General features: G+C 42.9%; 1 non-coding gene across 1 annotated transcript; it reads left to right on the top strand.

The window, feature by feature from the left end:
- Positions 1–4,012: 4,012 nt before the first annotated feature.
- On the top strand, positions 4,013–4,115 carry LOC125937247 (U6 spliceosomal RNA). Its single transcript, XR_007462328.1, has one exon. It is a non-coding gene; the product is annotated as a U6 spliceosomal RNA (small nuclear RNA).
- Positions 4,116–16,171: the final 12,056 nt, after the last annotated feature.

Here is a 16,171-nt window from a genome sequence, read left to right on the forward strand (position 1 = left end):
CTCTAATATTTCACATTCACAAACAAGGATGCTATAAACAGTATTGTACATGTCTTCTTGTGCACATGTGATATTTTCTCAGGTATAGACTTGGGAATAGAATTGGTGGGTCAAAGGGCACACACAACTTCAACTTTGCAAGTTATTGCCAAACAGCTCCCCAGAGAGGTTATAGCTATTTACTCCTCCCCTACTAGCAAAGCATGAGAAGTCCTGGTACTCCTCATCCTTGTCAACATCTGGTACTGGCAGTCTTGTTAAGTTGCGATTGTGATATACAGTTAAGTAAATGAAACACACCTAAGTGGCCAGCTTCTTGCATTTTTACTTTTGTTCAACCCATGTAACCTCTACCCAGACTATTTCCAGACCACTAAATGGCTCCTTCATGTCCCTTCCCAGTTGAGAGTCCTCAATCCCTCTGCCAAACTAACAACTATTCTTTTTTTTTTTTTTTAATTTTTAAGTTTATTTATTTACTTTGAGAGAGAGAGAGAAAGAGTGTGCTGGGGAGGGGCCAAGAGAGGGAGAGAGAGAGAGAGACAATCCTAAGCAGTCTCCACACTGCCAGTGTGGAACCTGATGCAGGGCCCGAACTCACGAACCATGAGATCATGACCTGAGCTGAAATCCAGAGTCAGACGCTTAACCAACAGAGCCACCCAGGTGCCCCAAGTAACAACTATTCTAATTTCTATAAACATAAATTAGTTTTGCCTGTTCTTGAACTTCATACAAGTGGACTTATACAGCACATGCTCTTTTTTACTTGGCTTCTTTCATTAAACTTAGTATCTGAGATTCATACATGTTAAAAAAGAGAGAGAAATTTATTTTGAGGAATTGGCTCACATGATTATGGAGACTAAGAAGATCTCATGATCTTCAACCTGGAGACCCAGGAAAGCTGAAGGTGTAATTCAGTTCAAGGGCAGAAGATCAATGTCCCAGCTCAACAAGAAGTCAGGAAGGGAACAAATCCTCCTTTCCTCTGCCTTTTGTTCTATTTAGGCCCTCAATGGATTAGATGGTGCCCACCCACATTGGGGAGGACCATCTACCTTATTGAGTCTGCTGATTCAAATCCTAATCTCATCCAGAAAAACACAGAGGCACACAGAAATAATGTTCAATTTGGACACCCTGTGGCTCAATCAAGTTGACATATAAAATTAACTATCACAAAGGGTGAGGGTGGCAGGTATTCTTTGTCAACCAGAGCAGCCTCAGGAGGGGGATCTGATGGTGGGTCTGCCCCCTCCTTTCTGACTCCTATGGCGCCTAGTAGAGGCTCTGCACTCAATAGAAGCTCAAGAAACTTGATAAAGTGACTAATTTCATGGGGGACACCCCCCAAATAATAATTCAAAATTGAGCACCTACATATGTGGGGCACTATAGAACACTTTTTTATCCATGACATCATCTTTCCCTCTTGAACTCTGTTAGGACTATGCTATTGTCCACTTTTACAAAGGTAGAAGCTGAGACCCACAGAGGCCCTACTTGGCTCTGCCTTAGATCCTGGACAAATGAAGTACAGTGGGTTGGGCAGTGGCCCCTCAAAAGATATACTCACATCCTAACCCCAGAACCTGTGATTGTGACCTTATTTGGGAAAAGTGCCTTTGCAGGTGCAATTCAGTTAAGGATCTCAAGGTGAGCTTAAATCCTAAATCCAATGACAAGCTCTCTGAGAAGAGGAGAGAAGAGAAGAGAAGAGAAGAGGGAAGAGACAGAGAAGAGGAGGCCACACAAAGATGGAGACAGAGATTGGAGGGATGTGGCCATAAACCAGTGAACTCCCAGAGCCAGCAGAAGCTGGAAGAGGCAAGAAAGGATTCTCCACTAGAGCCTTTGGGGGAAATGTGGCCCTGCTGACACTTTGATTTGGGACTCTGGTCTCCATAATTCTGAGAGAATAAATTTCAGTTGTTTTAGGCCACCAGTCCATGGTAAATTGGCAGAGCAGTGGCAGGAAAGGAACACATGAGGGTGGTGGGGAAGGCAAAGGAGAGGAAGGAGAGTCAGCCACCCCTGCTGAAGCTCATGGTTCCCAGTCTCCTGGCTGCTTTATGACCCAGTTTCCTCCCCTCTGCCCCCAGTTCATTTCACTGCAGCCTCAATGGTCTCCTCATTGATCCTGGGATATGCCAGGCACAGTTTCACCCAAGGTCCTGGTGCTTGCTGTTGCCTCTGCCTAAAATGTCTTCCCCTAGGGGTGCCTGGGAGGCTCAGTCGGTTAAGCGTCCAACTTCAGCTTAGGTCATGATCTCGTGGTTCATGAGTTCAGGCCCCGTGTCGGGCTCTGTGTTGACAGCTCTGAGCCTGGAGCCTGTTTTGGATTCTATGTCTCCCTCTTTCTCTGCTCCTCCCACAATCATGCTCTGTCTCTCTCTGTCTCCCTCTCTCTCAAAAATAAATAAACATTGGGAATGCAAACTGGTACAGCCACTCTGGAAAACAGTATGGAGTTTCCTCAAAAAACTAAAAATAGAACTACCCTACGACCCAGCAATTGCACTACTAGGCATTTATCCACGGGATACAGATGTGCTGTTTTGAAGGGACACAGGCACCCCCATGTTTATAGCAGCACTATCAACAATAGCCAAAGTATCGAAAGAGCCCAAATGTCCATCGATAGATGAATGGATAAAGAAGATGTGGTATATCTATACAATGGAGTATTACTGGCAATCAAAAAGAATGAAATCTTGCCATTTGCAACTACGTGGATGGAGTTGGAGGGTATTATGCTAAGTGAAATTAGTCAGTCAGAGAAAGACAAAAATCAGATGACTTCACTCATATGAGGACTTTAAGAGAAAAAACAGATGAACGTAAGGGAAGGGAAACAAAAATAATATAAAAACAGGGAGGGGGGCAAAACAGAAGAGACTCATAAATATGGAGAACAAACTGAGGGTTGCTGGAGAGGGTGTGGGAGGGGGGATGGGCTAAATGGGTAAGGGGCACTGGGGAATCTACTCGTGAAATCATTGTTGCACTATATACTAACTAATTTGGATGTAAATTTTAAAATGGAACAATGGAATATTACTCAGTCATAAAAAGAATGAAATCTTGGGGCACCTGGGTGGCGCAGTCGGTTAAGCCTCCGACTTCAGCCAGGTCACGATCTCGCGGTCCGTGAGTTCGAGCCCCGCGTCAGGCTCTGGGCTGATGGCTCGGAGCCTGGAGCCTGTTTCCGATTCTGTGTCTCCCTCTCTCTCTGCCCCTCCCCCGTTCATGCTCTGTCTCTCTCTGTCCCAAAAAATAAATAAAAAAATGTTGAAAAAAAAAAAAAACTTTATTAAAAAAGAATGAAATCTTGTCATTCGCAACAACATGGATGGATCCAGAGGGTATAAGGCTAAGCAAAATAAGAGAAAGACAAATACCATATGATTTAACTCATATGTGAAATAAAAAAAAAAAAAAAACAAGCAAAGGGAAAAAAAAGAGACAAACCAAGAAACAGATTCTTAACTAAGAGAACTTTTTATATAGGTAACTCTGATAGAGGGGAAATGGGTGGGGAAAGGGTTAAATAGGTAATAAGGATAAAGGAGTGCACTTGTGATGAACAATGGGTAATTAAAATAAAAACTTAAAAAATATATTTACTATCTTCTAGCAATTCTAAAAAAATTAAAAATAAAATTGAAAATAAATAAATAAACATTTTTAAAAATCTAGGGATAAATAAATAAATAAATAAATAAAATGTCCCCTAGACACTGAGTTTTCTGCTCGAGAGGCCTCCCTGACCTCCTTTCTAGAGTATCTCCCACCTCCCAAGTCACCCCATCCCTCTGATTTTTCTTCATGACACTTACCACCACTTGATGTGACATTTGTCCATGAAATATGTGCTTATGGATATAATACCCCCTCCAACTAGGACATGAGCTCCTCTAGGACAGGGCTTTGTTCATGGGTTGATCCCCAGCCTCTAGCATAGTTCCTGGCCCATAGTAGGTGTTCAATAAATATTTGAATGAATGACTCGCACCTGCAGCACTTATATTAAAGTTGTAACGATGCGCAGAGGACTAGCATGGCCCCTGCACAAGGATGACACACAAATTTGTAAAATGTTCCATATTCTGAAAAAAAAATTAATGTTTACTTATTTTTGAGAGAGAGAGAGTGTGAGCGAGGAGGGGCAGAGAGAGAGAGAGAGGGAGACACATAATCTGAAGCAGCCTCCAGGCTCTAAGCTGTAAGCACAGAGCCTGACCCGGGGATCGGGCTCACGGACCACAAGATCATGACCTGAGCCCAAGTCAGACACTTAACGGACCAAGCCACCCAGGTGCCCTGTGAAGTGTTTCATATTTTGTGTGTTAACTAACTGGAATTAAAATAAAAACTTAAGGGGCGCCTGGATGGCTCAGTCAGTTAAGTATCGACTCTTGATTTCAGCTCAGGTCATGATCTCACGGTTGTGAGATCAGGTTCTACACTAAGTGTGGAGCCTGCTTAAGATTCATTCTCTCTCTCTCTCTCTCTCTCCCTCTCTCTCCCCCTGCCCCTCCCCCCTCAAAAATAAAATAAAATAAAACAAAAACTTAACAAAGAATAAACTAGTTGACTAAAACAAATTTTTTGAATGAATTAACAAATTATCTATTAATAGCAATAGGGATGATGAGGAGGAGGGCCCAGATGTGGAGCTGTCCTCCAAGCTGAGGAGGCAACTGTGTGTGGGAAGCTGTTGGCCCTAATAGGGCCCCTGGCTCTCAGCCAAGTGTGATTATGAACCTCAGAAAAGCCTTTCTCTACGCCTCTCCACCTGGTGTGCGTTGTCTTTCCAGCTGGTCACAGTCCCCAAGGGTTCATTTGATTCAAACATTCCTGGGAAGGTCTGAAAGCATTCTTTGTTTCTACATTTTCTCATTTTTTCCAAGCATCACGCATGGGCAGACACCTTTCAGCAAACACACACACTCATGCACATGTATACACACAATCTAACACATAGGCTTGGCCAAATCCCACATTCTTGTGGACTTTCATGGTTCCATCTAACACATCCGATACTAGTTGTGCACAGCTTGGACACACACTCAGCCCCAGTCATTCTCTCTCCCCTGTCCCCCATACTCACACACACAGCCACAGCCCTACATGTGTCCTCAGGTGCACAGACAGGACTCCGCCCAAGTTCCCATCTCAATAAGTACTCACACTGACACACACACACACACACACACACACACACACACACACTCAGCTCCTCTGGGCATGTGCACATAAACCCACTTGTGCACACATCTTTGAACATACTTCCAGGCTTCCTCACACACACAAACAGGCACTGGCCTGGAAGGGTGACTCACACTCATCAGAGCTTAGCATGATGATCTGTCCCAACAATAGCGAGAGCTACTGAGCACTGGCCATGTGCCAGTTACTCTGCACTTTGGGATCTTGTCTCATTCAATCCTCATAGCAATCACATGAAATAGGTGCTACTATTAGTCCCATTTGACAGATGAGGAAACTGAGACTTAGAGCCATAAGTGTACTGGGATTCTAACACAGGCATCTGACTCCAAAGCTATTTGGTGTGGAGGAGTATATTTTTCAAAAATGATCACATCAATATCTCCTATCCCTCCTGCTCTTCTAGAGCTTTGCCGCTCTCCTCAGTCGGTTGAGCATCCGACTTCAGCTCAGGTCATGATCTCACGGTTTGTGAGTTTGAGCCCCACGTCGGGCCCTGTGCTGACAGCTCAGAGCCCGTAGCCTGCTTCAGATTCTCTGTCTCCCTCTCTCCCTGCCCCTTCCCCACTCAAGCTGTCTCTCTCTTTCTCTCAAAAATAAAATAAACATTAAAAAAAAAAAAAAGAACCTTGCCACTCTCCAATCAAATGGTAGAGTCTATGGCCCTTTCTCTAGAACTTGGGTGGATCTTTGTGATTGCTTCAAATAACAGTATGGTGGAAGTGATGCCAATATAAATTCCAAGGCTAGATCATAAAAGGATACAAACAAGACATGGAAACACCTGAGTGTCCATAGATGGATGAATGGATAAAGAAACAATATGCCACTTTCCCCCACATAGTGGAATATTATTCAGCCATAAAAAGAAGGAAATCCTGCCACTTGGGACAACATGGATAGACTTGAGGGCATTATAAGTGAAATAGGTCAGATAGAGAAAGGCAAATACTGCATGTCTTACTTGTATGTGGAATCTCAAAAAGCCAAACTCATAGAAAATGAGTAGAATGGTGGTTGCCAGGGGCTGGGGTTGAGGAAATGGGGAAATGTTGGTCAAAGGGTACAAACTTCCAGTTAGAAGATGAACTAAGTTCTGGGATCTAATGTACAAGATGGTGACTATAGTTATCAATACTGTATTGTATACTTGAAAGCTCTTAAGAGAGTAGGTCTTAAAGGTTCTCATTACCACCATTACCACTATAGCAAAAAAACTGATAATTACATGAGGTGAACAGTAACCATATAGTTAGTTAACTAACCTTATTATTGTGGTCGTCATTTCAGAATATATATGTATATCAAATCATCACATTGTATACTTTGCATATTTTTAAAGTTTATTTATTATTTAATTTTAGTAAGTAATCTCTACACCCAACATAGGGCTCAAACTCACAACTCTAAGATCTAGAGTCACATGCTCCTCCAAATGAGCCAGCCAGGCACCCCCACATTATACTTTAAACTGAAACAATGTTCTATGTCAATTTTATCTACATAAATCTAGAAAAAAAATGTTTCTAAAGAATAGTTGGGGCACCTGGGTGGCTCAATCGGTTAAGCATCCAAGTCTTGATTTCAGCTCAGGTCATGGTCTCGCGGTTCCTGAGACTGAGCCCTGTGTTGGACTCCACACGGGAGCATAGAGCCTGCTTTGGATTCTCTCTCACCCTCTCTCTCTGTCCCTCCTCTGCTCGCTCACATGCTCTCTTCTCTCAAAATAAACTTAAAAAAAAGAATAGTTAAAAAAATAAAAGGTGACACAACTTTCACCTGTCTCTCTCTGGGGACATTTGCCCTTGGAATCCAGCTACCATGCTAGGAGGAAGCCCAGGACACATGGAGAGGTCATGTGCAGGTTTCATCCTGACAACCAGCATCAACTGACAGCCATGTGTGTGAGGAAGCCTTCAAAATGGCACCAATCCAGCCACTGTCTAACTGCAACTACACAAGAGATCAAGAGCAAGAACTGCCCAGCTTAGTTCAAGCAACCTCTGAAACCAAAAGATAATAGTAAATGATCATTGTTTTATGCTACTAAGCAGGGTGATTGGTTACACAGCGATAGATAACGGGATGCCAGGGCAGAGAATTATCCACATTTAGCCTCACACCACCATAGGGAAGGGATGCCAAGCACTTTGTCCTCCCCCTGGATCCTCCTCTTCTACCCCCAAGATCCAGGATCTCAGAGCACAATCCTCATCATCTGATCCTCATACCACATGACCACTAGCACATCAAACTCCCTGTCTGTGTGAACTATTCAAGCCCCAGGCACTTGTTCACGGCTGACTCTGTGATGCTTCAGGTAAGCGCTCATCCCCGTTTCCTTTTCTGTCAAATGCGTAACAATTCCAGGTCTGCCCACCTCAAAAGGAAGCTACCGTTTCCTTTTCTGTCAAATGTGTAACAATTCCAGGCCTGCCCACCTCAAAAGGAAGCTACAAGGGGGCAACTGGGTGGCTCAGTCAGTTGAGCGTCTGACTTCAGCTCAGGTCATTATCTCACAGTTTGTGAGTTCAAGCCCCCCACGTCAGGTTCCACTGCTGTTAGTGCAGAGCCTGCTTCAGATCACCGTCCCTCTCTCTCTGCCCCTCCCCTTCTTGTACTCTCTCAGAAATAAATAAAACATAAAAAAGGAAAAAAAAAGAAAAAAACTATAAGGATCCATTCTGTAAGCTTGAGTTTATATATATATTGAAAGTTTATTTATTTATTTTGAGAGAGAGAGAGCACACACGTGTGCATGTGAGCAGGGGAGGAGCAGAGGGAGAGGGAGGGAGAGAATCCCAAGTAGGCTCCACACAGCACAGAGCCTAACACAGGGCTCACACCCACAAACCACAAGATCATGACCTGAGCTGAAACCAAGAATCAGATGCCCAACCAACTGAGCTATCCAGGTGTCCCAGGGGTTATAAATTTTTTAAATAAATATTTTATTAAGTAATCTCTATATCCAATGTGGGAGTCAAACTCACAACCTTGAGATCAAGAGTTGCATGCTCTAGGGCCACCTGGGTGGCTCAATTGGTTGAGCATCTGACTCTTGATTTTGGCTCAGGTCATGATCTCATGGTTGTGAGTTGGAGCCCTGTGTAGGTATTTGAGCTTGGTATTCTCTTTCCCTCTCTCTCCCTCCCCTGCTTGTGCATGCTCTGTCTCTCTCAAAAATAAATAAATAAACATTAAAAAAAGAGAGAGGGCTGTGTGCTCTACAGACTAAGCCAGCCAGGTGCTCCTAAGGAGTTATTATTAATGCTTACATTTTAGGATCCTGGTTGGCAACTAGAAGATAGGTAAATCATAACCAAGACAAGAATTCAGGAAGTCCTGAAATGTGGGGACATCTAGCATAGTGGCAAACAAGTCAGTGGTTACTATGCAAATAAGAATGTCAACCAATGCTCATTGGGATGATTCTGGACCATTGAGAAAAGTAAGTCAGAGATCAGATTAGGAGAACAACTGAAGAGGGCAGGAACGGGAATGTATGTTGGCCTGGAGAACTTATACCCCATCTAAAGAGGGCAGTTAACATCTGGCTTGCCCACCCATTGCTGTACAACAACATACACTCAGTTGCCAGATCTGATCATTTTTTCAAGAGAACCTAGAAATGTGGATATTCATTTCAACTCCTCCAATTAAAAAAATATTGGCAACTGGGGTGCCTGGGTGTCTCAGTCGGTTGAGCGTCTGCCTTAGGCTCAGGTCATGATCTCGCAGTTTGTGGGTTCAAGGCCCAAATCGTCTCCCTCTCTCTCTGCCCCTACCTACCCCCTCTCAAAAATAAAAATAAAAAAAATTTTTTAATTGGCAACTAATTCATACTTAATACTCTTTTTGGGGCAACTAATTCAAAATATCAGAAACATCATCTACTAGGCAAATACCCCAAGGACTACCATTCCAGTGCAAAAACCTTAACCAGGTAGCTGGACCAGGCTTGAAGCTGGAGGCTGGGATGTGGAGAAACCCAAAATTTGGTGGCTTCCCTGGAGGAGTCAAGGCCTTCCGAACGTTCAGTCCTCTGTGAAGAATTTAGGGGCAATACAACACACTTTACAAAGCTGTCTGCCAAAAACAAAACGAAAGAGCGTGGTCTCTAAGGGCACACTACTGGGAGGTTCTTGGGCAGAATGGCACAGTAGGTAAAGGAGGCACCAGTGTCCTTAGATGAGTTGGGAGGGTGACACTATGTTGTTGAACCTGTCATCATCCCCCTTAGTGCCAGAAGGAGAGAGAGGAAAGGTGTATATGTGTAAGAAGCAGAAATGACTGCAGCCAAAGCAGTAGAGCCATGGGACCATGAGCCTCCACCTCAGAACAAGGTGTAGCTGGGTTCAGATCCTGATTCTGCAGCTTGTAAGTTGGGTTTTCCTGACCCTCAGTTTCCTTATCTATAGAATGCAGTTAACAATGATTTTTATCTATAGAATGCAGTTAATAATGATTTTTATCCCATAGGATCATTGAGGGGGTTAAACAGGATAATCTACATAGAGGGTTTGAAAGAGGTCATGATATTAGCTGCTATCTGCCCCCCACTCTTTTACTCTGCCATGACTTTGCAAATGTCCCCACATTAGGGCAGGTCTCTCCGCTTTCCCTGCCTGGCTATTTCTAGACCCAGGTGGGTGCCTCTTCCTCTGAGAAACCTCCACAGACTCCAGGCTGTGCATCATCCCTTCCCTCCACTCTGCTCAGATGTGCCCTGGCATTGATGGTCTATGCGGCAGTTCTTGGTGAGTCTTTCTCCCCCAGGGCTAGGAAGTTCCTTGAGGGCAGGAGCCAGGTCTGAGTCATCTGTGTTCTCCAGTCGCCTGCCCTGAAGTGGGTAGCCAGCAATGTTTCCCGAATGAAGAAAGGGGAAGAGGAAGGACAGGATGTTACAAGCAGCTGACGATCACTGGCTAAACCTTGGGTCCCAGGGCTCTGGCAGTTAAAGCACAGATCAATCCTTATCTAACATCTAATTGCATGTGTATCTGAATATATGTGAGCATGTGACATTGTGTGAATATGTGTGTGTCTGTGTGTGATGGTGGGGAAAGCGTATATGTGTGAATGAGTATGTGTGTGAGGGTTTATATGACTGCATTCATGTGTAGACACTCACATGTTCACTAAGTTGGAGCCCCAGGGGAAAGGGTCTTTGAACTGTTCCTCTTTGTGTCTTCCTAGCATCCAGCATCTGGCACTCTCCAGTGTGTGGCTGGGTAGAAGGAAGAACAAGATGGGAAAACAGAAGAGCACAGCGTTTACTAGCAGGGGCCCAAGAGTCAGATGTCATCAGTGCTTCCTAACTTTGGGCCAACTGACCACTATAAGCCTCAGTGGTTTTCATCTGTAAAATAGGTATCATTGCAGCATCTAACATAGAGTGGAGCATAGGAAGCACTTAAAAAATGTCAACAAGTATCATTATGGTGAATGTCACTATCAACAGAGTGGATGCTTCCATGGACTAAAAGCCCTCAAAACAAGTCAACAGGCAATGAACCATACCCATCACAATTCTGAGCCTTAGTTTCTTCTACAAGAGGGAGCAATAAACCGTATAGAAGATAGCAGCACTGCAGTAGGCAGAAGCCAAACCTAGGAGCGGGGTGCCCTCTCCTGGAAGTATGGAGTAAAGGTTGGCTACTCCAGATAGAGGCTGACCTCAGGCAGATGCTGTCAGGAATGCCAGCTAGCAGAGCCAGCAGAGGGGTAGCCAGGTCGGGAGGGGATTTTGCAGCTGGCTAGCAGGAGCTGCCTTCCCCTTCTCACCCCCAGCCCCCACTTTGTCTGAACTCCTCCTCCCTTAGATCTCACTTGAGGACAGCTTTCCTGACCCTTGGCCAGACTGGGCCAGGCACCCCTATTACAAGTTCTCAGAGCAAACTGTGTCCATTTTGCATTCCTCTGTGCAATTATTTAGACAATGTCTATCTCTCTAGGAGGGAAAGACTCAGCTTGACTCAGAAAGACTCCCTCTCTAGGAATGAAAGTCTCAGAAATGAAAGGGAGTGGCAGCATCCCAGACCACTGGATTACTAGGACCCCTGGATGAGGCTCTCAGTAAACGCTGGAATGAAAGCATCATGGAAGCCCAGACTCTAGTGCAGGAGAGTCAAGAAAACATTTTTTGATGCAAGAAAACATCAAGGGGGAAGGCTCCAGCTTCAGCTAGGGACATTAGAGACTGGGATTTGCAGAGCTCCTGATCCCCACCCCAAGGATAGCCAGGTCTGTGGGCTGAAGCCAAGAGACACCACATCTGAGAGCATTAATTCATTCCATAAATATTGAGTGCCTTCTGTGTGCCAGGCACTGAGCTAGACATTGGGAATACAGCACTGGGCAAAAACAAATATATTCCTGACCCTCCTGGAAATAGTGGGACAGTCAGACACATAACCAGAGGATTTCAACATAATGATATATAGTTGCACACACCCTTAATTTGAGTCTGAGGTCTCCTCCAAGGGGAGAAGCCTGTTTATGGGTGGGTGCAGCCAGCTCCTGGGACTCTCATAGGCCACCTCACCACCCCTGACACAGCATTGTAGCATGAGAATGATTGAGGTGGGGGGTGCTGGGGGAGCCCTATTCCCAGCTCTTCAAGAAATACCCCAGCTCTGTACTCAACGCCAAGCAGTGATGTCAATGCAGACCCAAGGGACATTTACAAATCTGAGAGGGTCTAAAAGGAGTTAGGGAGGTGGGGAGATACCCGGATAGGGTGGGGCAGTGGGAGGGGTCTTCCCAGAACTGCATTATTCTGTCTCTTCCTGTCCCCACCAATGGGCATCTTCAGGATCTGGACCCCAATCCTACCGCCCCACAGCCTCCAAATTAATTCAGAGTCTAAGTGCTGGACTCTGGAATGAGGGCAATTGAGAGGGCCCCTCAACCAATGGGCCCTCTCCTTCCCTCTCCACCACTCTCCGCCCTCCAAGCTGGAGATCTAAGTGTCTACAAAAGCAAACACTCAAAGGGCAGGTTCAAAGGGCAGGCAATGTGGCTGGCCACAGGGCCTGGCCTGTCTCTGCCTATTATTTAGGGTGCCCTGCAGCCTCCCCAGAGCCCTAGGCTGGCGCCTGGGCTGAGAGAAGGCCTGTCTGGCAATTATTTGCCCACTGTGGCCTTGAGTGTAATGGGCATCTATGGGGGACCCTCCAGGCAGTGCTGCTAGTTGTTTGTATATTCAGCCTGATTTTTTTTTTTAACATATGTAGGCAAATACTTGTGGGTTTTTTTTTTTTCTCATTTAAACAAATAATGACATACTGGACACACTGTTCTGCATGTTGCTTTCTTTTTTCTTCACTTAACGTGTTATCCTGAAGATTGACCATTCTGTATCAATAGATAAACACCTCCCTCGCCGTTTTTTTAAGTATGCTTCACAACACAGTGTGGGGCTTGAACTCAAGACCCTGAGATCAAGACCCGAGCTGAGATCAAGGGTCTGGCACTTAACCGAGCCACCCAGATGCCCCCATACCTCCCTTTGAAAAAGCAGCGGCATCTCAGTAATCCACCATTTGGACTGTCCATTATTTATTTAACAAGTCTGCTAAAGGTCATTTAGACTGTTTCTAATCTTTTGCTCTTACCATGTGCTTACATCTTTGGGATAAATTTCTAAGAAGTGGAACTGTTTGGTCCAAAGGCAAGTGTGTTTATAATCTTGTTGCCCATGAAAGTTGGGCCAATGTATCACAGTGAAAGCAACGTATGAGGGGCCTGCTTCCCCATAACCTCACCAAAAGATAACCAACAGTTAACACACTTTTTAATGCTTGTCATTCTGATAGTAAATGTAAAAAGAAAATTGATCACACCCTCCCCTCATAAACCATATGGGAAACCTAGTTTCCACCTCCAGGTGGCACTAATAAGGAATCACCCCCCCTGATTTTTAAAAATATTTTTCCCCAACTATATAATGATGAGGGGGTCAGTCCATCAAGATGACAAAGCAGTCCTGAATCCAAACGCACAAAACAATAGAGCTGCAAAATATGCAAAATGAAACTGACAGAACTGAAAGGAGAAATAAACAAATCCATAATTACAGTTGGGAGATTTTATTTTATGTTATTTTATTATTTAAAAAAAAATTTTAATGTTTATTTTTGAGAGAGAGACAGAGAGACAGAGCTTGAGCAGGGGATGGGCAGGGAGAGGGAGACACAGAATCTGAAGCAGGCTCCAGGCTCTGAGCTGTCATCACAGAGCCGGATGCAGGGCTTGAACTTGTGAACTGCAAGACCACGACCTGAGCTAAAGTTGGACGCTTAACCAACTGAGCCACCCAGGCGCAGCAATTGGGAGATTTTAATATACCTCTTAACAACTGAAGGAACAAGTAGACAGAAAATCAGCAAGGACACAGAAGACCTCAGCAGCATCACCAACCACAATATCTACTTGACGCCTATAGAATACTGCACCTAACAGTAGAACACAGATTCATTTCCAGTGCCCAAAGAACACATACCATGATTGACTACATTCTCAGTCATAAAACAAATCTTAACAAATTTAAAATAACTGAAATCCTATAGAATGTGTTCTGATCACGATGCAATCAAACTTAGAAATCAATAACAGAAAGATAATAGGAAGGTAGCCAAACATTTAGAAATTAAATAACAGGCTTGTAAATAGTCCTTATGTCAAAGAGGAAGTCTCAAGGTAAATTAAAAAACAAGTAAAAATAGAACTGAATGAAAATAAAAGTATAACATGTTAAAATTTGTGCTAACACACTGCTGAGAGGGAAATTTATAGCACTAAATGCATATACTAGAAAGGAAGAAAAGTCTCAAATCAATAATCTAAACTCCTACGTTAAGAACATAAAAGAAGAGCAAAATAAATCCAAAGCAAGTAGAAGGAAGGAAATAATAAAGAGCAGAAATGAGTTGAAAACAGGAAATAGAGAAGTTCAATGAAACCAAGAGCCAGTTCTTTGAAAAGATTCATAAAATTGACAAACCTCTAGGAAGGCAGACAAAGAAAAAAGAGAGAAAAGACACAAATTACCAATATCAGGAATGAAACAGCGATATCACTACAGACCATACAGACATCAAGAGCATAATAAGGGAATTCTACAAATAACACTATATATGTAAATTCAGCTTCAACAAGATGGCTCACTCCTCAAAAAACACAAACTACCACATTTATTCAATGTAGAATAGGTCATTTGAATAGCCCTATAGCTATTAAGAAAATTAAATTCATAATTTAAAAACTCTCAAGAAAGAACTTTCCAGGACTAGATGGTTTCATTGAAGAATTCTATCAAAGTTTTAAAGAAGAATTAAAATCAATTCTACCCACTCCCTTCCAGAAAATCAAAGACTAGGGAATACTTCCCAATTCATTTTATGCGGACTTCAAGCTGTATTACAAAGCTGTAATCATCAAGACAGTATGGTACTGGCACAAGAACAGATACTCAGATAAATGGAACAGAATAGAGAACCTGTAAATGGACCCACAAACATATGGCCAACTAATCTTTGACAAAGCAGGAAAGAATATTCAGTGGAATAGACAGTCTCTTCAGCAAATGTTGCTGGGAAAACTGGACAGCGACATGCAGAAAAATGAACCTGGACCACTTTCTTACACCATACACAAAAATAAACTCAAAATGGATGAAAGACCTAAATATAAGACAGGAAGCCCAATTCATTTTATGAAACTATATTATCCTGATGCCAAAATTAGACAAAGTCAGTACAAAGAAAAGTACAGCCCAATATCCTTCATGAATATAAATGCAAAATTCCTTTTTTTTTTTTTTGGCAAAATCTTAACAAACTATTAGCAAATATAATTCAGCAATAATTGTAGAGAATTGTACACCATGATCAAGTTGGGCTTATTTCAAGGGTACAAAGCTGATTTGATATTTTTATACCAATTAATGTAATCTACCACATTAACAATCTAAAGAAGAAAAATCTCATGATATTAATTAATATCAGAAAAAGCACAAGACAGAACTCATCATCTGTTCAATTTAAAAAAAAAAAACAAAAAAACAGGGGCGCCTGGGTGGCTTAGTTGGTTGAGCATCCATCTTAGGCTCAGGTCATGATCTCGTGGTTCGTGGGTTCAAGTCCCACATTGGGCTGTGTGCTGACAGCTCAGAGCCTGGAGCCTGCTTCTGATTCTGTGTCTCCCTCTCTATCTGCTGCTTCCCTTGCTCACACTCCATCTGTCTGTATCTGTCTCAAAAAACAAAAAAACAAAAAAACAAAACAGAAATAGGAATACAGTGGAATGTTCTCAACCTGATAAAAATCATCTACAAAAAAACCTATGGATAACATACTTAATGGGGAAAGACTGAAATGAATACTTTCTGCCTAAAATCAGGACCAAAACAAGGATGTCTGGTCTTACCATTTTTCTTCAACACAGTGCTGGAAGTTGTAGCAGTACAATAAGGCAAGAAAAGGAAATAAAAGGCACACAGACCAGAAAGAAATAATAAAACTGTCCCTATTTGCAGGTGACATGATTGGCTACACAGAAAATTCCAAAGAATCAGCAACAACCACCAAAAAACCCCCAAGTTTGTATAATATGTGAGTTCAGCAAGGATAATCTTGTATCCACAAGATATATAAGAAACACACAAAATCAATTATATTTCTATATATTAGCACTGAACACATGGACACCAAAATTAAAAATGCTGTATCATTCAGCAGCAGGAGGAGGAGGAGAGAAGGTAGAAGAAAAAGAAAAACAAGAAAGAAATACTTAGGTATAAATCTAACACCACAGGTACACCTTCCTAATGAAGGAAATCAAAGAAGATCTAAATAAATGAAGAAACATACTGTGTTCATGGACTGGACGAATCAACATAGTAAAGGGTGTAAGTTCTCAAGTCGATATACAG

Source organism: Panthera uncia (genome assembly GCF_023721935.1).
Source record: "Panthera uncia isolate 11264 chromosome A3 unlocalized genomic scaffold, Puncia_PCG_1.0 HiC_scaffold_11, whole genome shotgun sequence".
In the NCBI taxonomy this organism is placed as follows: Eukaryota; Metazoa; Chordata; class Mammalia; order Carnivora; family Felidae; genus Panthera; species Panthera uncia.